A 23,774-nucleotide genomic window follows, 5' to 3' on the forward strand; every position below is an offset into this window, starting at 1 on the left:
CAAAGGTAAAGGCAGCATGTCATACAAACACACCACAACTCACCAAAATTGTTTTTTCAACACGGCATCGGATAGCGAGAGAAGAGAAACAAATTTTCGAAGAAAAGAGAGAAATATTGTTCAGTTGACACAAACTATTTTTGGATTTACAATACTACATGAGGAATCCAACAATATGTTAACAATACATATTTTGCTCTTGGAATATTGTTGGATCAAACATATTTTTTTCTCTGCGTGTAGCTTAAACCACTGATTTGGCGGCGCCATGTCAACACGATGCATAAAGATGCTCCCACCAGAAATACATATGAATACGAGCCATTTGACGATTACGCCACAAGGGAAGAATAAAACTTCAATGGAAAGATCAAGTTGAAGATGATATGACAAAACATTGCATCCAAAATTTGAGAAATTAAGTAGAAAATCGGTGCTTTTGTAAATATTTTACTAGATCGACTTATGAAACAAAACGTCCACCATAATATGGAGGGTATAATTAAATTTGCAATTTATGTAGATGTTTCTATTACTCCTAGGATGTTTGGTATTGCAAATGGGCTATATCGGTCCACCTTTTGATATAGCCCCCATATAACGGTACCACCCGATTTTCGGTATATTAAAGATTTTAGTTTCATTATCACACCCAGAGTTTTATCGGTATAGGCCCACGCCTTCATATAGCCCCCATAGAACGGTACCTCCCGATTTTCGGTATTTTGAAGGTTGTGGCCTCAATATTCCTCCGAAATGGCTAAAGGTGGGTGTCTAGTCTTTGCTGGGTGTATAAAACTTTCCCCGGAAATTTTCTTGTATAGGTCCACGCCTTCACATAGCCCCATAGAACGGTACCTCCCGATTTTCGGTATTTTGAAGGTTGTGGCAATATTCCTCCGAAATGGCTGAAATGTGGTATTTAGTCTTCATTTGGAGTATAAAACTTTACCCCAGAATGTTGTTGGTATAGGTCCACGATATAACTCGTGGTGGAGGGTATAACAAGTTCGGTCAGGCCGAACTTAACGCCGTTCGTACTCGTTAAAGAAATATAATGCTCCTTCATAAGCGTCGACTTCTAATTCCAAAAAAAAAAAAACACCTTCAATTTGTGAATATTTAAACGCTGCCGTGCAAATTGGCCACACCCAACACAAAAGTCTGGACCGATTTGCACTGACATAGCAGACATTACAGAAAAGTCTGGGAAAGGTCTGAAACATCTATCGGGACTAGGAATATTTTAAAGCCCGCCATGATTGGATATAACATACAACATTTACTCTCCATTTTAAGTTGTTTTGAAAGGTTTATCTTTAGTATAGTAAAAACATGGAATATTATCGTTGCAAAATTTGAATTTTTTGATTTCAGTAATGTGGAGTCTCATTTATTAATAATTTCTTTCGGCATCTTCACAAATTTGGTTTTTAGTCGAATATAACGCTTTTCATATAGCATCGGTGGTTCAGTGGTAGAATGCTCGCCTGCCACGCGGGCGGCCCGGGTTCGATTCCCGGCCGATGCAATACAACTTTTTAAATAGTTTTAAAAAAAATACTAATTAATTTAAAAATGAAACAAAAATGAAAGCCACTTATTAAATAAATTTTACAGATTTTTATTTATTTCGTTAATGAATTATTCAATGAAACTAAAAAAACTACAATCGCCCGAGCAGGGACTTGAACCCTGGACCCTTGGATTAAAAGTCCAATGCTCTACCGACTGAGCTACCCGGGCACATAAAAGTCAGTTCCCACTCTCCCTCCCTGCCGCTACACACAAGTACATAATTATTAAAGAAATTAACGAATATTCACAACTTTATGAAACCAAGAAAAGTGTTATCAAAATCATATCTTATTTAAAATATCTACATGTGTAGCGAACATTTAAACCAGCATAAGCGAAATAAGCATACCCATGCCACATAGTAGTATTTCATTTTTAGATCACTTCCCACATTCCTTTTTGCCATTTTTAATTTGTATGTGGATTTATCACAAAATTGTGCAACCTGTTTCCGTTTCCTTTGCCATAAAAAAAGGACATATCACAATATGATATGTACGTACAAATGTACACATGTAACTTGTTTGCCCAAGTCATAACACCATTTGCAAAGATGTAACTGAATTCTGTAGAACTGTTGTTTTTTTTCTCGTTATTTTTGTTTTGCAATTGGAATGCTTACAACAGTGATTCCAATTGTTGGTTTATCCAGTTCAACCTACTTCGTGTAATCAGCGCAAGTTATTTGTCGGGAGGATGCATGCATGAATGACAGATTTGTTGTTGGTTCTGGCGAGAAGTTTGTGAATACCTTTGAGTTATTTTCAATATTGCTGTCGGGAATTGCATTCCTTGGAGGTGTGCGAAAAAATGAAATTCAATGCTTAAAGGTAAACATTTTTTGGATATTGAAATTAAAAAGGAAAAAGTCTGTGGAATTGAGGATTTCCACAACTTCTCGCCCTCATACTTAAAAGTGTAAACAAAACCACACATATTCTCTCTTTATTTTCATCTGGTGTGGTTTAACAATGGGGAGCTTGTTTACCACTACTAATGTACGAAATATTTTGAGCATCCCTGTTCTAGAGATAGAATAGATAAGAAATTATCACATATGTACGTACTACATTAAAATTACAAATTAAGATGCGAGAACTGACAAAATATTTTTGTAATTTATTGTCATTATTTAATATTTTTGTAGAACTTTTTGTAGAATCGGAGCCATAAAAATATGTCGAGGTGTTATAGGACCTACTACATATAATCTTGGATTTTAATTTAGGTTTTTATTTTGAAGAACTCAAAGAGAATAGTTATTGAATATTTATTAATAATAATGGATTTTTTATATATTTTATGATTGGACCAAGAAATACATTTTAAGGGTTTTCACAGCGCCCCATGAAACCTTCTTGGTGAGACGACCTAAATGGACATTATACACCAAATACTTAATAATTCAGACGTCTAAAAACTTGAAACTATGTGAAATCGAGCGGCATCTATATGGGAGCACAGCTTGGGCATATGTACTCAATTTTCGATGGAGAAGTTTTTAACTACTGCGAACTATAAATACCAAATGGGTGTCAATTTTGCCGGAAAATGTAAATTTTAGTTTTTTTTATTCGACCTTTATAATTGTTTGAAATGAAATAATATCGATAAATAAAAATATTTTATCAAATCTAGACCTCGAGCTTGATCAATTTATTTCATTTCAAAAAAATCGGAAAATGTAAATAAAAACTTAAAAAAAGAAACCGATGCACAGTGTCCGATTTTCCAAAAAACCTGACCAAACATCGAAAAAAATTATCAATTTACACTAAAAAGGGTCAGATATTGTTTATAGGATCCCAGTGCGTGTAGTTATGAAAAAATATATACATTTCTTGTTTAATAAGTGGGTATAAATGCAAGTCGAAGTGACCCTATTTGGAATTTGTTTTTTTTTTTTTTTCAATATTTAAGTTGTTTATAAATCTATGATAATATGCAAAATAAACAACGGTTATTAAATATTTTCTTTTTGTAATTGTAATGAAAGGTATGTGAAACGTATTTAAGATGTTTAGTGTCGCCAATGAATTGTGCGTTCTTTAATAATTGATGTCCGTACTTGTTAATTTTTTTCAAGATCAATTTTCACAATAAATTATGAAAATAGTTGTGAGTAAGATCGAGTTGGGCCGTGTAATTTATCATTTCATAAAAAAGGAAGGGGTTTTTACCAATTTCCATCGAAACATCCTGCACAGATTTTCTTTCATTCAGAATGTCAGAATATAGTATAGGGTCACTTTCTGGCGTTTGGGTATAATTTGGAGTTTTGGTATATTCTAAGACCTATAGTAAAATTTTATGGCGAATAAATTTGTAGAATATTTTGGTCTAATCCGATCACATTTGATAGAATATTTTAAAGATTTGTGGAAAAAGGGACCGAAAGGACCCCTTTTATGGCTCGCACGAGGGTTAATTTTTTTAAGAAAAATATTCCTCGGATTCTTACCAAAGACATAATACACCTAAAGTGAAAGGATTCCAAGTGATCTTAACTCAAATATTTCCAAAACTGTAGAAATGGTGGAAGCTTGCAACCCTATTTTAGTTTCTTGGGTTTTTGGCAAAGTTGATACCGATATTTTCTTGGTATGTAATGCAAATAGAGATTTCTTTTCTTTGGTTACTTATAGTGAAATTTAGCAGAGAACATTTTTGTCTTTGACGGCATTCTTCTAAAATGATGCTTTGTATGACAATTTTGCCAAAACTCACATGAAGTACGCCCTTAACCCTAAAATGTGTTTATAATTTTGCATATTTCTGGAGTTTAGGTAAGGTATAGAGTTTTGGTGTATTCTAGGACCCATAGTAAAAATTGATGGCGAACAAATTTGTAGAATATTTGGATCCGATAAGATCACATTTTATAGGAGGAGGGACCAAAAAGACCCCTTAAATGACCGCCTGAGGGTTAAATAATATAAAAAATGTAGTCTGCGGCCCGAAAAACATAAGAACCAAAGGTTAGGTCAAAATCCATTCATTTTTAGAGTTTTGGCCAGGTTTTTCGGAAAATCGGACACTGTGCGATGGTGCCGTTATATGTGGTCATACCGAAAAGCGATGTCCGTGATTTATGGTGAAGAAGTTGTTTAACCACTTTGAACCCAAATGACACCCAAAATAAATCAAGTCAACGGGTACCTTTTTTATTGGACCTATGTCCAGAATGTGGACTCTATGTCCACAATTGTTAGTGGAGAAGATTTTTGGAATCTTAAATACCAAATCATAGCAAATTCAGCCTGAAAATGTAGGCAAAAACCGCAAAAAACTGAAATCGGCTGGTACCGTTTTGTAGGGGCTGTGTCAAAACATGGGCCGATATAGTACATCTTCGAACTTGACATGGCTGCAAACAAACGATGCATCTTTCCAAAAATTCAGTGTCCTATCTGGACATCCATAGATCGACTAAGAATTTTACTCTAATCATGAATATACATACGAGTATATACTTTATAAGATGATTACTTCAATGCGTTACAAACGGAAAAACAAACTTAATATACCTTCTATACTGTGGTGGAGGGTATATTTTTTAAAAAAATAACGTTTTTAAATTTAGCATTATTTTTAGGCATTTTAATATTTGTTTAAACATTTTTTAGCATTATTTTAATGCTGATTTAGCTGCAACACTTTTTTAAATCTGGTCGTACTGCATCGAATACCGAGAGAAGAGAATAAATTGTCGAAGAAAGGAGAAAATATTGTGCAGTTCACAAAAACTATTTTTGGATTTAACAATTGTTGAGATTGACAAATACGATTGTTGGAGTCACAATACTACATACGCAATCTAATGTCAAGTTTACACTTATGTTTGGTTTACATTCGGCGTCTTTTCGTGATTTCGAAGGCATTTCGTGATTTCGCGCGGAATCATGCAAAATTTATCATGATTTCGCATACAAAAATGAAATCATCTTATTTCGTGATTTCAGCGAAATCAACATCGAAATCACAGTACACATGATATACAACCTTGCTTTTGCCTAAAAAAGTACCAAAAGTTGCAACACTTTTCACGTATCACAATAAACAAGGTAGATGTGCGAATTGCTGGAACAAAATATGTTAATATCAAAATATGTAAACAACGTGAAAAAATATTAAATTACATTGTTACAATGCTATTTTTCATTGTGTTCACGTACTTTTTTAATGGTAATGTTAGAAAATAGACCGAATTGTCAAAAATTGCTTCCCCATACAAATTTCTTAAAAAATACGGGAACGAAAAAATGACGGAAATTGCAAAAACTCCAGCAAAAATGCCAAAATCAGCGTATTAGCCATCGTGTTCAGATGCCAAAAAATATGCTGCTAGTTTTTACTTGGCCAAATTTTTATAGCAGAGAACAGGAGAAGAGGCTTTTATTCAAAATCAAGTGCAAGTCTTGCTAGATTTCGGAGTACTGGAACGCATTTCTAGCACTAAACGGGGAAAATACTGCAAGTAGTAATATTTTGCAGTTTCTGAACACAACTTTTATGTATCAAAATTTATTATTATAATGTCTCAACGATAAAATCATTTTTTAGTTTTAAATTTCTTAGTATTATAAACAATTAATACGATATATAGATAATTTTACGATCATTTTCGAAATAAAGCAGTAAAGTTCTATATTGTCGTAAATTTTTGATGATTAATTCAATTTACAACAAATATTTTCGAAAATTCATGTTCGATCAGCTGCGCATTTGCATCTACCTTGATTATTGTGATATGCTTGAAATCAACAAAAAAATAAGTGTAAACACCGGGGTGTATTTCAGGATTTCGTGAAATCCAGCGGATTTTAGAGCGCAAGTGTAAACTTGGCATTACGCTCCAAAATCCACTGGATTTCACGAAATCCTGAAATACACCCCGGTGTTTATACTTATTTTTTTGTTGATTTCAAACATATCACAATTATAAAGGTAAATGCATATGTATGTGCAGCTGATCGAACATGAATTTCAAAACAAGCTGTTGTAAATTGAATTAGTCATCAAAAAAATACGACAATATAGAACTTTAAAGCTTTATTTCGAAAATTATAGTAAAATTATCAATGTATCGTATTAATTGTGTGTTTACTAACAAATGAAAAAATAAAAAATGATTTTATCGTTGAGACATCATAAAAATAAATTTTTGTAGATAAAAGTTGTATTCAGAACCTGCAAAATATTACTACTTGTTGTAGTTTTCCCGTTTAGTGCTACAAATGCGTTCCGTACTCCGAAATTTAGCAAGACTTGCACTTCTCTTTAAACGAAAATGGCGCTGAATAACAATCACCATCTGCTCCTGTTTTCTGCTACACAAATTTGGCATAGTAGAAAGCAGCAGCATGTTTATTAGCACCTGAATATGATAGCTGATACGTTGATTTTGACATTTCTGGAGTTATTGCAATTTCCGTCAGTTTTCCTTTCCCGTATTTTTTATGAAATTTGTATGGGAAAGCAATTTTTGACAATTCGCTCTTTTTTCTAACATTACCGTTAAAAAAGTACTGGAACACAATGGAAAATATCATTGCAACAAAGTAACTTAATATTTTTTTTACATTGTTTACACATTTTTTTAATAACATTTTTTGTTACAGCAATTGACCATCTACCTTGTTTATTGTGATACGTGAAAAGTGTTGCAACTTTTGGTACTTTTTTAAGCAAAGACAGGGTTGTATATCATGAGTATTGTGATTTCGATGTTGATTTCGCGGAAATCACGAAATGAGATGATTTCATTTTTGTATGCGAAATCATGATAAATTTTGCTTGATTCCGCTCGAAATCACGAAAAGCCTTCGAAATCACGAAACGACGCCGAATGTAAACCAAACATAACAATATCTCTACAATACATATTTTGCTCTTCGAATATTGTTGGACCAATTATACTTTATCTCTGCGTGTACACTAAAGGACTGTAAACCCGATTTTTTGAAATATTTTTCAGAGGACCCAAAGAAGGAATTATCTTGAATTTGTATATTAGGGTTATGACTTTTTGACCTTTTTTTTCTCAAAAATGGTTTCCTGTAGAGGGAATGAATGCACTTTTGCCTATTAATGACAAAAATAACGTTTAAGTATTAAAGAAGGTCACGGATAAACCACTATATTTTTATACACAACACCACTATGTGGGGAAGGTATTGAGTCGATCTGGCTATGTGTGTCCGTCCGTCCGTCCGTCTGTCGGTCTGTCCATCTAAACCTTGTAATCACGCTACAGGTCGCAATTTTGATCGGATCGTCACGAAATTTTGGATGTTGATGGGGGTCCCGGAGGGGAAGAAGCCTATTGATTTTGGTGATGGTCGGATAATATTTAGGGGTCGGAATGGGCAAAAAACTTATGTGGATAAAAAGACAACGTTTTTTTCCAAAGCGAATATCTCAGCTTCTATAAGGGGTATACCAAAAGCAAAACCTGACAATGAAATTAGAAAATATAAATTTTCTAATGATGTAAAGTAAGTTCTCGTAGGTTATCAAACAACGAAGATATCGCAATAGTCGCAAATAAAACCCAACTTTTCATTTTTGCGATTTTAATTATAATGACGAATATCACAGTTGTGGTTGGAGACTTTCCAAAAGCAAAGCCTGATTATAAAAGTAGAAGATTCCATCGTTACAATGATGAAAACTAGGTCGGCGTAGGTTATCAACTAACGGAGATATCGCAATAGTCGGTAATACATCCCATTTTTCCATTTTTTTTGGAAATCACGCTACAGGTCGCAATTTTGATCGGATCGTCACGAAATTTCGAGAGTTAATGGAGGTCTCACAGAGGAAGAAGCCTATTGATTTTGGTGATGGTCGGATAATATTTAGGGGTCGGAATGAGCAAAAAATTTATTTGGAGAAAAAGTCAACATTTTATTCCAAAGCAAATATTTCAGCTTCTATAAGGGTATATAGAAAGCAAAACCTTGCAAGGAAAATAGAAAATATCACCTTTACAATGATGTAACGTAGGTTGTCGTAGGTGGTCAAACAACGAAGATATCGCAATAGTCGCTAATAGAACCCAATTTTTCATTTTTGCGATTTTAATAATAATGACGAATATCACACCTTTGGTTCGGGACCATCTACAAGCAAAGCCTGACAAAGAAAATATAAAATCCCATTTTTAAAATTATGTAAAGTAGGTTGGAATAGGTGGTCAAATAATAGAGATATCGCAATAGTCGGTAATACATCCATTTTTTCAATTTTTCTCATTTGGTATAAAAGCCATATAGGTGAATACTTTCGTATCTCCCTAAAAGAAATGTTTTCGAGTGAAAGATTATGCAAAGAGGTAGTGGTGTAGGGTATCACATAGTCGGCCCCGTACCGACTATAGCCTCTTCTCACTTGTTTTTAAATGCTATGAAATAAAAAAGGAATTAATGGCCTTTTGTCTAATATTGACTATATTATTATTGACCACTTTTAAATTATATGATATATGAAATAAAATTGTATATGATATGGCATTATATACAAATATGTAAATATGTAGTGATATGCATATGTAATGGTGCCCTTATGAATGCCGAGATGTTTAAATCTGGTACTGCCAACTACCAAATTCCAAAAGGCGGGGTGATATCTCCGGAACTTTTTAACCCCTACCTTTCTGAAATTGCACACCCTCCATACGGCATAGAGGTCGTAAAGTATGCTAATGATTGTACGATCTTAGCGTCGGGTCCATATGTGATAGGCTAAATGTCTGCATAGCTGACCTGGTGCAGTTCTTTCAATTTGAGAAATATGATCCTCAACCACTGCCGCACTATTCACCACTTGGACGACTGAAATGAACATATGTTAGTCAATGTTTTGCTTGATTCCGACCAATTATTACACCAAAATATTGGGTGCAACGATGGATAGCATTTTTAAGTCGTCCGCGCAAACAACAGCTGTTTGTGTTAGCTATACAGTGGAAGAATATTCAAACCTGCCAGAATGCCGCCTTGAGAACTGCAACAGATTGCCTCCTCGTGACACCAGTGAACCATCTTCACGAGGAAACGAAGGTTTTACCGGCGCATCAGCACAATAGGATGTTGTCGAAGCAGTACCTGATTGGTTGTTATCGCATTCTTGTCACGCTTTAATGGACAGGCTTCTCCACCCAGGCACGTCAGGAGAGATCTTCATGACCAAGATAGAGAGGTCCAGGGGTATAAATGAGGGCAAATACGAGTGGTTTTAGCCCAGTTAAGATCAGTACAATGCAACCGCCTCAATTCATACTGGGCCCGAATTGATGCCACGATTCCCAACACTTGCCCGGCATGTGGATTGGAACAAGTCCAGGTTACAGAATTTTTGAATCTGGATACAAAGGAACCAGAAGTTGATAACTGAAATAATACACGAACGAGCATATTAAGGTTGGTAGCATATTCCCGTTGTCAACTGATTAGTTGTTGCGACTGAATTTCCAGACCAAAGATATTCTCCTTTCCAATTTTTGCATTAAAGTCGCCTAGAATAATTTTAGTGTCATGGGCAGAACACCAATCATATGGTTTTTTCTAGGCGTCCGTAAAATATTTATGTTTGGTCTGCTCGTCCTTGTCCTTAGTGGGAACATGAGCGCAAACAACTGATTTTGAAGAATTTTGCTTTTATCGCAAATGTAGCCTTTTATTCACTGTAGTGAAGCTGGACACCTCCGACCAACTACAACTCAGTAACCAAACTCATGCTTTATGCCATGGCAGCTATAACACAGTTCGACACCTTTGATACTCCATATCACGGTATAGCCCACATATATGGGTACCTCCCGATTATCGGTATTTGGAGGATTTAGCTATATGTTTGGACCGAACTACCTGAAATTTAACAGCTGACGTTCCCAGCTGTCACAAAACATCTCCACCACAAATTTCAACAAATGTTTATGTTTCGGTATGGGCCCCATATAACAATATATCCCGATTTTCGGTATTTTGAAGGGATTTAGCAAATTTTTTTTGACCGATCTACCTGTAATTTGACGTTTGAGTTTCCTAGAGGTCACAAAACATCTTCACTAAAAAATTGTCAACATAGGTTCCTGTTTCGTTATAACCCCCATATAACGATGCCTCCCAATTTTCGGTATTTTGAGTGTTTAGCAAACCGAACTATTTGTAATTTGACACTTGGGGTTCCCAGTCAAAAAATTTCTTCACCAGAAATTGTCAACATAGGTCCACACTTTGATATAGCCCCCATATAAAGTTGCGCCCGATCGATGAATTTTGTTGATACATTTTCTTACCTTGTATAGGCGTTTAGGTTTCCGTGATCACAAAAATCTTTATTTGAAATTGTAGATAGGAAGGAAAAGTAACTAGTATGGGTGAACTTTACGCTTTTGTTTTTTTAATAGTAGGATGGTTTTCTCTATGGGTGGGTCACAAACCCAAGTTTTTATCGTTCATATGGGAGAACGCGCGGCACATGTTAGCTCTCTACCTTTAAAGGGTGTTAAAGGCAGGTGACACCACGGGGAGGTCAGTGTCCACTTGAAAGAGGGACCAAGATAAGTCCTGGACTTTTCCGTTGTCAGGGCCGTTGCTTGGTATAAGATACTCTTTCATCCCATACGTCAGAGGACACTTAACGTAAATTTTTAAACAGTTTTAGAGAGACCAAAGTGGACATTTAATGTGATTATACAGAGTTTTAGAGGGACAGACACTAAGAGAAGTTTCAACTTGATTTTGTTTATTTTTTTCACCATGCAACTTTGTAAATTATTATTTAATTTCGCACCAATTGTGTCACAAAATAGCCCACAGGCAAACAATTCCCCATTCGAATGCATGCCATTTGTTATGGCAACAATTAATTCAAATGATTAACGTTGTAAACAAATAAAATAAACGAAAATTAAATACCTTTCTTCTTCAATTTGGTTTCATAAACACGAACATGAACGGCTGTCGGGATGGATGGATGGCTGCTGTTACTATAATTATTATGGCAGTTATTTATACATAATTCTTTGTTTAAATTTGTCTTTTTTGTTTGTTGTTTAAATTTATTTGATTGTGGGTTGTATTTGTTGCTGTTATTGTGACCATTGTAGTAGTCATCGTCGTCAAAAGGTGTCATTATTTTTCATCATGCCAGTGTTCGTGGTGGAAAAAGAAGACACATAAATCCATCCATCAGCCAGCCGTAAATGCTGTAATGCAGTTACATGCAATTGAATCGTTGACGCTGACTGCAACGTGCCACAACTTACAATTACGTGATTGGTGCACGTTTTTTTTTCTTACGTTACGTTTCCTGGCACCCTTACCTCACCAGCCAAAAAACGAAAAGACGCACAACTTAAATTTACGAGAAGGATTAGTGGCAGCTGTCTGTAGGCGCTTAACCAATAATACATTGGTGGGTGCTACAATGACGTCTGCCTGTGTAAATAAGCCACCATGATGAGCTCGGTCTATAATGACCAACTAAGAAGGCATACTAGGCGGATATTAGATATTTATTATGGCCACAGACTAAATAACCCCAAAGGAACAAAACCACCTCCACTCACTCACATGGAAAGTGTCCATCTTATCATAAGTTATGGGTGGCTAACATGACACCTTCACGAAGTGGCTGGTGTTTGTGGTGTGTTGGCCGTTGTAAATGTAATTTAAAATCACAAAATTATTACATTAGTTTTGCTTTGCTGCCTGGCTGCACTTGTTTGGTTGTTGGTACGTGGCTGACATACAATTTCATTAACACCAATTAGTTAAATTAGACCTCAGGGATAAAGCGCAGCTTGACCAACAAACCACATATGACATCAAATGAAAGTTAGTGCAACAACAACGTTCAGAGAACTTTCATTTTGTGGCACATTTGAAACAATGCACTCGTTATGACACAAAAATATGTCCCTTAAATACTCGTAAATATTTATAATGTAATATTTAGTTTTTTTGCTACCAAAGTTACAACGTTTGTTATTATGCAATTCGACACAGTGGGTTAGATTGCATATAAATCAGACTGCAGTACCGTAGGGAAAAAATATGGTAGACGTGACAATATTTGAAGAGCAAAATGTGTATTGTTATGATGTTGTCAGATTCCTAGAACAACAGTTTTTACCTGCATCCGCAATTCTCTGTAGGATTGTTTTGTAACCTATCGTTAATATGAACTTGCGAGTGCGTCCCCACAAAAATGTCAACATTTTTCGGTAAATTGATGTGCACGATAACTCTTGAAGATAGTAACCGGTTTGGTCAAGCTTTGTACATCTTAATACACATTTCTTCCAAAAATAGATATTGGTACTTTCGTGTGTCCACATCTTAACAACATACCAAAGAAGGTGCCCGGCTTTAGTTAGCATGGCAAAGCCCAGAATTTATCTTTTTCCCTCTTTCATTTCAAATTGACACTGACCTCCCCGCGATGTCACATGGGGTACTGCATTTATCACCCTAACATGTGCCGTGTGTTCACCCATAAGGACGATAACAATTCAATCATCTGATAACAACATAGGTTGGTAGTCGGGTTAGCAACCCACTCCTATATCTACTATGAAAAACAAAGAGAAATAAAACAAACGATAACCGGACCTTGATTTGCGAATCTGCACCTGTAATCGGTAAAATTAAAATGTTTATAATTTCGGTAATTAACGAAAAGTAGTCGTAAAGTTCTACCGGTAGCAAAAGTGTTTTCAACTTTTATTTGAACTTTTCACTCATAATTTTGCGTTTTAATGTTACCGATTTCTGTCGGTAACTCCAAAGAAATGAGTTAGAGAATAGCTATTATATTTATAGAATGAAATATCTGACAAAAGAATAACACTGATAAAATTCGCAGCGGCAAAAAATATGATATTTAGCAGAGCCATATTTAAGCGTCTTGACATTTAAAAGGGCACCAGTAGTGGGATTCTCTAACGCATTTTTTGCTTATCGACAAAAATCGTTAAAATTTAAATGCTTATAATTTCGGTAATTAATCATATTATTCGGTAAGTTAGCGACGAATAAAAAGTAGTCGCAAAGTTCTACCGATAGCAACAGTGATGTCAACTTTTATTTGAATTTTTATTCATAATTTTGCGTTTTAATTTGACCGATTTTTGTCGGTAACCAAAAAATGCCCACTACAGGATGTCTAAAAAACAAGGTATCAAATTGATCACGTTGTGTTAATTGGAATACATTCATCGAGCGTGTTCCGGCGAGCAAACAATGCCTCGGACCACCACCTTGTTGCAGCACGAACAGACACAAAACGAACGTTGGACACTGAACTGGCCCAATTGCTTAATGAAAGAACTCCTCGTTCCGATAACATATCAGCACAGGGGCAAGGTATTGCCCACTCCATGCAACGGCTCAAGAAACGCATGCTATATTCTGGTATCAAAGATAAGAATGCGGCATACATACATATGCATACATATGTATGGCTTCTATGAAGTATCTTGGGAAAGCAGAAACGTCTTTTCCACCAGAAAAAGGAAGAAATGGAGAAACGGGATTCTGAAAAAACGAAATGTACCGGTTTCAGAATTAAGTCCGAAAATTCTCGCAAAGAGTTCCACATCAAACTTATGGCTTTGGTGGAGGCAGAAAGGTCATATGGTAACCGATACCGATACCGTGTACTGGTAATGGAAAGATCATTTTCCAAACTGTTGGTACCTAATCCCTGAAGTACAACAAATTTAAAAATTGTTAAGTTCGGACGTTCGGAAGTTTCTCAAAAACTGTAAGACATAGCAAAAGCCGTCTAAAGTAAACGATGTAGATTTAAGAATTGTCTAAATGTCAAATTAAAAATTAGCCCCGTAATCGGTTCAGCAGAACCTGGTCTAACTCGGTTTTTATATCTGGCTTTCTGGGTCGAATAAACGATCCACCTCCCCTTATTGAAATAGAGAATGCTATAAAAAACTCAAATATGTGTACCCCCGAATGCGACCGTATTCACCCCAGAAATAATAAAATGTTGTCCTGCAAAAATTGCACTGCTTTTCTAACCACATTTTTATGAAATTTTGAGAAAAGAAAAGCTACCAAACGACTGGGTACAAGGTATTCTACTAAAACTGCCGAAGAAAGTAGACCTCTCCCAGTGCAAAAATTATAGAGGGATTTTTTTTTCTCCATACATCCAAAATACTGACAAGAATTCTTCTTAATATAATTAATTACACTACAGAAACAAATCTTCGGAAAGAACAAGCCGGGTTTCGCGTAAATACATATGTCATGCGTAGATCCAACACTATTCGAAGAGCAAAATATGTATAGTAAAGGTATTGCTAGATTCCATATGTAGTATTGTGAGTCCAACAATCGTTTTTGTCAATAACAACAATTGTTTTTATCATATCCAACAATCGTTTCTCCAGGTATTACATGCCGTGGTGAAAAACATTTTGTGAGTTTTGTTTGTATAACAGAATGATTTTATTTTTGTTTTTTTTTTTTTTTTTTGTGTACTCAGCAAACCAATAATTGTCAGATGTCTGACACGTCTGAATAATTTCGAAAGAAAAATCTTTCAGATTTCGTTCCGATTTCTGAACGATTTTTCGGAGGTGAAATAGTTCAAATTTTGTCGGAAATGAATGTACCTTCCAAATCTTCCAAGGATTTTCTTCAGATTTCGTTCCGAAATCGATCCAACATTTCGTTCCGAAATTATAGTTGTGTTCCTTTACTTACCTGAGGTTACCATTTGTTACCCTTTTTAACCTGCAAAGCGTTCCTTAACCCCAAAAAGTGGTAAAACTGAAAGCAATTTTGAAGAGAGTGAGAGAAGAGAGAGCAAAAATGCCTTTCTCTTCTACCACAGGCTACCATCAAAATTTCTACAGGTAAAAAATGGTAGAATGGATTTTTCGACACTTGCTTAATGATTGTTTGACAATGAAGAAAGAAATGAACAAAAAACAGAAGAAAAAGGCGAACGCTGACAAAACAAAATTAAAAACTGTGAAATAAAGGAAGAAAATTTAATTTTTTTCATGTTTCTTTTTGACATTACTACCAGATCCACCATTTTTTCGTTCCTTTACTTTTCTGGTAAAACTGTTCACGAGAGACCAAATTTCAGCAATTTTGACCATTCTCTTTTACCATTAAAAAGTAAAGGAACAAAGCTAATGTCAACCACTTCATACAATTTTCGTTAAGATATCGTTATTGATTTCTGAAGAAAACCCTTGGGGAATTTCGGAAGAGCAATTTTTTCTTCGAACCTCGTACAGATTTCTGAACGATTTTGGAATAATGTCGTATGAAAATCAAAGGTACATCCCGAATCTTCGTAAAGATTTCTAAACGATTTTGGAATAATGACGTATGAATATCTGGTTTTTTTATTGGCCAATTTTTATTTGTTATGTTTCCTACTGGAAGATTGTAATTTCAAACGTTTCTAATAATTTTCACTGTTGTTATCATATTGTAGTTATAGTAGAACAGTGTAAATTTAGTGTACGAATATGTTGAGTCTATCACCACTAGCTAGAATTATTATAAGTTGCACTTATATTTAAAATATTTAAAAATTGTGTATGCTATTTTATACCCAACAACCATGGTAGAACAAATACAAGGTAAAGTTAATACTACAACAAATACAACTCGAACAACAACCACAAAGGAATTTGTTTTTGTTTGTAACGTTACTGCCAGTTGTATTTGTAAACAAAACAAGGAAATGTCTATAAATTATTGGAATTTAAAAAACTAATAATTTTTCACATTTGGTTGAATATTTTGGAAAACATGAATGAAAATTCGTTACATTTTCAATTTTTATGGTTCCACATCATTCCACTAAATGCATAAATTCTCGCAGAAAGTAGAATTCTTGCAGAAAAGTTTGGGGTCGCTGGAAATTCATAGAAAAAGGAGAAGCTGTTTCAATGTTTTGTTTTAGAAATCAAAGAAGCACATGTTTATTAGGGCTTTATTTTCTTAAATTTTAACAAAATACCTCACATATTAACAAACGTTGTATCGCCTCTACAAGCGGTGATTTACTGCGCGGCTTATCGTTCGAACTTGGAGGAGGTTACATATCATTGATATGAAGAAGTCTTTCTGGGAAATGGTTTTTTCCGAATGATATATTTTTTTTTCAAAAAATATATGTCCCTAATGTACATCGAAATAGAAATGAATGTATAAAATGTCATATAAAATTTGACACTAACACTACAACCCAGTTCAGTCAGCTGGGTATTGCTGCTACCTTTGCTTGTTCTACCATGCCCAACAACTTTGTTTTTCTACAACAAACTAAACACGGTGCTTTTGAAACTAATTTAAATGGAAGGTGCTCGCACCTGGAAATTTTTTGCAGATTCTGAAACCACAATGTTCATAGATGACAAAAATCAAAAAATAAAAAAAATCGCCGGAGTGCTTTTTAAATAAATCGCGATTCAAGTTGACATTTTTAGTGGTTGTTTAGGTTTTTGCAATTTTGCTTGGAAACCGCAAGTCCTATCGGAATAGGAATAAAGAAAATATTGTAGCTATCAAAGTTCTCTACAAGAGTGTCCCTTATGTTATTCTCGTAGGTTTTACCATTTTTGAGATATAGAAGTTTAAATTGGGACAATGCACTGAATGTATCGCCCCTTTATAAAACAATATAATGAAGGGTGCGACTAACTTTTAATGAAAAACGCTTACAAGGGGAAAAACCTACGAAGAAACCTAAAAAATTGGAAAAACCTACGAAAAAACCTAAAGGTCAGACTTGTAGAGAATTTTCACTGCTATAACATTTTCTTTAGTCCCATTCCGATAGGACTTGCGGTTTATTTATTTAAAAATCCCTACAGCAATTTTTTCTTGTTTTGGGATTTTTCTCATCTATGAACATTGCTGTTTCAGAATCTTCAAAAACTTCCAGGGTGCAAGCTCCTTCCATTTAAAATTGCTTCAAGAGCACCGTGTAAAATGAAACCAACCACTTGCTTTTAGATACGTACAAAACGTGGATGTTGTGCGAAGGGAAATTTGTTTCCGACATTTCGCTCCGAATTCGTACAGATATGTGAAGAAAAACATTGGTGTATTCGAAGGTAAATTTACTGTAGACATTCTCTCCGAAATCTAAACGAAAATTTAAAAATTTTGTTTTTCAAAATATTCAGGCTTAATCCCATAGTCGTTGTTTTAATATTTTATTAAAACAACTTTAATTTATTAGTGGGAAAAAATTGGCGGTGTTTACCAAGGGGTAAGGCAGGGAATACTATAGTTTCAGATCTCGCCACAGATCTTCATCAGTTCCCTTATTTCTTGTTTTTCAACAAGAAACTTTTTATACCCAAGTGTCAATTGCTAGCTCAAATAGATACGTGCGCAAAGAAACACTCTGATCGAGAATTTCTTTGGCACTACCTAAACTCTAGCAACTTCACTTGCAAACAAAACCAAATTTTCCCACTGCTATGCGTTCGTCGATTCTCGACGAAAAAACACATAACTAATTTGTTGGTATTGCATACTACAGCAATAAAAACAAAACAAAATAGAAGTCGTCATCCCAAACAAAAAACGCCAACCCTCCTAAAATTTAAAAATTTAATTAAAAAGTACCGAAATACCGAAGCCCATACCACCTTATAGCGTCGAAACTAGGGCCGCATACATGTTGTTGAAGACAATTTATAGTCGACGTTGCCAAAAATTTATAGTCGATCCTAGTCCAGTCCTTAAACTGCACTTTTACCAAACATTGTGTAGGTGGCTGCCCGAAAGAGTGGACCGATATAGTTAATATTCGGACATAATCCATCTGGTGTCCATCTAAACCTTGTAATCAGTCTAGAGTTTGCAATTTTAGTGATATGTACCGATTCAACAATTTGCGTACAGTTTTGCCTCTCATTAACAACGTTATTGAATTTCGTTAAGATTAAATATGTTTAGGTAAAGGTATAAGGTAAAGTAAATACTACAACAAATACAACTCAACAACAACCACATAGGAATTTGTTTTTGTTTGTAATGTTAGTGTCACCGGTATATGTAAACAAAACAAGGAAATGTCTATCATCTTCTTTATTTGCACATTCGTTTTCCGAATATTAGCGACCAATACAATTTAATTACATTTAACATATATACATTATTTGTTTTCATACACTATTTATCAAATCCGCAAATCCCTCTCTGTCTCTCGCCATGCTGAATAGATTTGTGACATCTCGCCATCAAGCCATGTTAACTCTTTTCTTCCTCTAATGGGGTTTCCTTCAATTTTTATGCGGGTTATATTTTGTAATAATTTATATTTTTGATTCCTTCTCTTTATGGCTGTGATGAGTTCTCTTTCGCAATGCATTTTCCTCAATACTTCAGCATTTGAAATATGAGCAGTCCAAGGAATTTTTAATATTCGCCGATATACGAGGGCGGTTCGGAAACTTCTTAGCCTATCAATGAAAGAGAATAGTTAGTTTTTCAAAAATATTTTTATTTTTCAATATAATCTCCTGAAACTTCAATACACTTAGTCCAACGCCTTTCTAGCAATTCTATCCCTTGATTAAAATAGTTTTCCTCAAGGTCTTCAAAATAGTGGTTTACAACTGTAATTGCATCTTCATTTGAGGTAGTAAAACGCTTGCCAGCAAGGAATTTTTTTAGATTTGGGAACAAGTAAAAGTCACTGGGAGCTAAATCAGGAGAATAAGGTGGGTGGTCAAGCAACTCGTACTTTAATTCGTTGATTTTAGCCATTGTTAAAACACTCTTGTGCGCTGGTGCGTTGTCTTGATGAAAAATTATTTTTTTGTGTTGTAAGCCAGGACGTTTTTCTCGAATTTGTACATTTAATTGATCCAAAAGGTCGCAATAGTACTCTGAATTTATTGTTTTACCCTTTTGCAGATAGTCAATCAATAAAATACATTTGAAGTCCCAAAAAACCGTTGCCATAACCTTACCAGCCGACTGAATTGTTTTTGCCTTCTTTGGGGCACTTCCTCCAGCTTCAGTCCATTGTTTGGATTGTTCTTTTGTCTCTGGAGTATAGTGGTGGATGCATGTCTCATCAACAGTTATGAAACGACGCTTAAAATCCATTTTAATTCGCTTAAAACGATCTAAACAAGCTTGAGAAATGTTCATTCTTATGCGTTTTTGATCGACTGTTAACAAATGCGGCACCCATCTTGCAGAAAGCTTTTTCATCTGTAGTTCTTCATGCAAAATCAAATGGACTCGATCATTTGAGATGCCCATGATATTAGCACCTTCACGCACTTTTATTCGTCGATCATTTAATACCATATCATGCACTTTGGCTACAATTTCTGTTGTTGTTGCTGTTTTTGGACGTCCACTACGTGGTTCATCTTCAATGCTTGTACGACCACATTTAAATTCAGCAAACCCAATTTTTTACTGTTGCATATGAAGGAGCACTTTCACCTAACACATTCACCATATTATTATGAATTTCTTGTCCCGATAAACCTTCTTTATGTAAATATTTAATGACAGCACGCATTTCTAATTTTTTCATTGTAAAAAAATTGCGGATGCGTCTTTTTTGAACACCTGTTTCTATATGAAGGAGTTGCCAGATCGAAACAAAATTTAACATGTGTTCATAACAGAGATGGAAGTTTCCAAAACACTTAACTTTTTTCTGTTTATACCGCGCTTTTTGTGCTAGGCTAAGAAGTTTCCGAACTGCCCTCGTATCCATATTTCAAAGGCTTCTAACTTTTTAATATCGGCAGATTTCACTGTCCACGCCTCCATTGCGTACAGTAGGACTGACCAGACATATGCTTTGACAAATCGAGTCTTCGTTTCAAGATTGACGTCATGGCTGGTAAAAACTCTCTTGTATTTCAAAAATGCATCTCTCGCCAACTCTATTCGGCATCTTATTTCCTTCGAGGAGTCCCATTGTACGGTAATTGTAGCTCCAAGATATTTAAAAGTCTTAACTCTCTGTACGTTTGAATTGTGTATTTTTAATATGGCGTTATTGTGTTTTTGTTTTTTTGCTTACAATCATAAATTTTGTTTTCTGGATATTAATTTTTAAGCCATATTTTTCACTGCAAGATACGAGTGTATCCACAAGGTTCTGAAGTTGTGATATGTTATGTGCCATTAGAGTTGTGTCATCAGCATATCTAATGTTGTTTAAAACCGAACTGCCTATATAGATGCCATTTTGCAATCTATTGATCGAATCGTGAAATTTTTGTTCTGAATAAATATTGAAAAGCAATGGAGATAGTATACACCCTTGCCTGACTCCTTAGGATATAGGTATACCTTCCGTCATTTCTCCGTTTACCGCAATTTGAGCAGTCTGGTGCCAGTATAGACTCTTTATACATTGTATTTCTTTCTGAACTATATTTATTGAGTTAAGAATGTCTATCAATTTATCATGTAGTACGTTGTCGAAGGCCTTTCCATAATCAACGAAACATAGGAATACATCTTTTTGGGCGTTTCTACATTTTTGTATCAAAGTGTTTATGGAAAAAAGGGCTTCTCTGGTACCCATGCCTTCTTTAAAGCCGAACTGAGACATTCCCATTACCCTTTCGCATTTAGGATATATTCTTGAATGAATAATTCTAAGGAATATGTCGATTTTAACCACTCGGTAACTGACCGATGATTTTCGATAATTACCGACATAAACAAACAAATGTTCTGTCGCGAAACACATACGTTTTAAATAACATGAGAGAAAATATTGTATCTCAATATCAATTCTGTTTTTAAAATTCATAATTTTTTTTCTTTCCCACTGTTCATTATAATTTTATGATTCTTAACTTCAGGGAGTCTCAAATGTCAAATTACCGGTAGTTCCGTAAAAAAAAAATAGCTAAAACCCTCAAAATACGCAAAACCGGGAGATGTCGTTATATGGTTGCTATATCAAAACATGGACCTACGTGGTCGATTTTTGGTACACGCTGAAAAATATATGTTAGAAATATGTTTGGATCCAAACAAATATTTGTTTGGGACTGATTGCAAACAAATATATGTTTCGATGCAAACATAATTTGTTTGGGTCCAAACAAATATATGTTTGCAACATTTTATAACATATCTCAATTTTATATGTTTGGGTACCAATATATTTTTTATGTTAGAACATATTTTTCATGGGTGGAGAGAGGATGTTTTTCAAAGAGAGTAACAACAGGGTTCTTGCGGCGTTCAACGATGTTTCTACCTATTTTTTTTCTTTTTAAAAGTGCGACTTTTAATACGTAATTTTATTCAGTTTTTCTTTTATTAAAGTATTTTTTGTCTTTCTTTGGAATTTTAAAGTACCTATGTGTCTGTTGTCCTTTTCTTTTTTTCTATGCCTTTCAATAAAACACCACCATTTATAAATGTGCTGAGAGCAAGTTAGCATACATTTTAATGTGTTTTACATTGACATTTACGCTCCCTTGCTCTCAGAAAGCGCCCACTAGTGCATGTGTTTGTTTGTTTTTGTGGCTTTTGGGTTTGTATTTGTTTGCACCCAAATATATAATTTGTTTGCACCCAAACATATAATTTGTTTGCAGGACCAAAACATATGTTAAGCTTGGGACTGCTTGCAAACACATATATGTTTGCTGCAAAATATGTTTGGGACATATGTTAGAGAGACTTTTTTTCTGTGTGTAGAGGCGTTTCGTGACTGTAGTAAACCTCAAATTGCAAATTACGGGCCGCCCGGTCAAAAAATGTAGCTAAAGTTAATAAAGAAAATCGGGAACTAGAGGTTTTAGACAAGGTGATATATGAGATGAGAATATATAACAAAAATTACATGCTAGTCGCTTACGCCGACGGCATCGGCATACTACACCAAAACAAAGAAATAAAATTGGTTGTAGAAGAGACAAAAGAGCATAAAACGATGAACGAAGCAGCCAATAGGAACGACACTAAAGCGATTTATGAGATAAAAAAAATGGCTAGAATGCAAACATAAACCACATGACCTCCCCATCAAATCAAAGGATGAAGGGTCCCATAACAAACGTTGATGAACAAATTAACCCAGTCAAAAAGACATTGAAATAGCAAAAATTCCCACAAAGCTGAATTTTGGTGGAGAGCTAGGGTTTGCCATTAGAAGCAACGTCCTAAAAGTCCCCATCGATTCCATGTGTGCAAGAAAAGTTATTCGGGGTCAAAGGGCAGTTTTTTTTTTCTCAAAAACTGTAAGACATAGCAAAAGCCGTCTAAAGTAAACGTTGTAGATTTAAGAATTGTCTAAATGTCAAATTAAAAATTAGCCCCGTAATCGGTTCAGCAGAACCTGGTCTAACTCGGTTTTTATATCTGGCTTTCTGGGTCGAATAAACGATCCACCTCCCCTAATTGAAATAGAGAATGCTATAAAAAACTCAAATATGTGTACCCCCGAATGCGACCGTATTCACCCCAGAAATAATAAAATGTTGTCCTGCAAAAATTGCACTGCTTTTCTAACCACATTTTTATGAAATTTTGAGAAAAGAAAAGCTACCAAACGACTGGGTACAAGGTATTCTACTAAAACTGCCGAAGAAAGTAGACCTCTCCCAGTGCAAAAATTATAGAGGGATTTTTTTTTCTCCATACATCCAAAATACTGACAAGAATTCTTCTTAATATAATTAATTACACTACAGAAACAAATCTTCGGAAAGAACAAGCCGGGTTTCGCGTAAATATGTCATGCGTAGATCCAACACTATTCGAAGAGCAAAATATGTATAGTAAAGGTATTGCTAGATTCCATATGTAGTATTGTGAGTCCAACAATCGTTTTTGTCAATAACAACAATTGTTTTTATCATATCCAACAATCGTTTCTCCAGGTATTACATGCCGTGGTGAAAAACATTTTGTGAGTTTTGTTTGTATAACAGAATGATTTTATTTTTGTTTTTTTTTTTTTTTTTTGTGTACTCAGCAAACCAATAATTGTCAGATGTCTGACACGTCTGAATAATTTCGAAAGAAAAATCTTTCAGATTTCGTTCCGATTTCTGAACGATTTTTCGGAGGTGAAATAGTTCAAATTTTGTCGGAAATGAATGTACCTTCCAAATCTTCCAAGGATTTTCTTCAGATTTCGTTCCGAAATCGATCCAACATTTCGTTCCGAAATTATAGTTGTGT

General features: G+C 34.9%; 2 non-coding genes across 2 annotated transcripts; one reads left to right on the top strand and one right to left on the bottom strand.

The window, feature by feature from the left end:
• Positions 1 to 1,460: 1,460 nt before the first annotated feature.
• Positions 1,461 to 1,531, top strand: TRNAG-GCC (transfer RNA glycine (anticodon GCC)). Its single transcript has one exon. It is a non-coding gene; the product is annotated as a tRNA-Gly (tRNA).
• Positions 1,532 to 1,673: 142 nt separating this feature from the next.
• On the bottom strand, positions 1,674 to 1,746 carry TRNAK-UUU (transfer RNA lysine (anticodon UUU)). The gene has a single exon. It is a non-coding gene; the product is annotated as a tRNA-Lys (tRNA).
• Between the last annotated feature and the right edge of the window lie 22,028 nt (positions 1,747 to 23,774).

The sequence above is a fragment of the Musca autumnalis genome, unplaced genomic scaffold (genome assembly GCF_047663935.1).
Source record: "Musca autumnalis isolate F117 unplaced genomic scaffold, ASM4766393v1 scaffold_2, whole genome shotgun sequence".
Taxonomy (NCBI): domain Eukaryota; kingdom Metazoa; phylum Arthropoda; class Insecta; order Diptera; family Muscidae; genus Musca; species Musca autumnalis.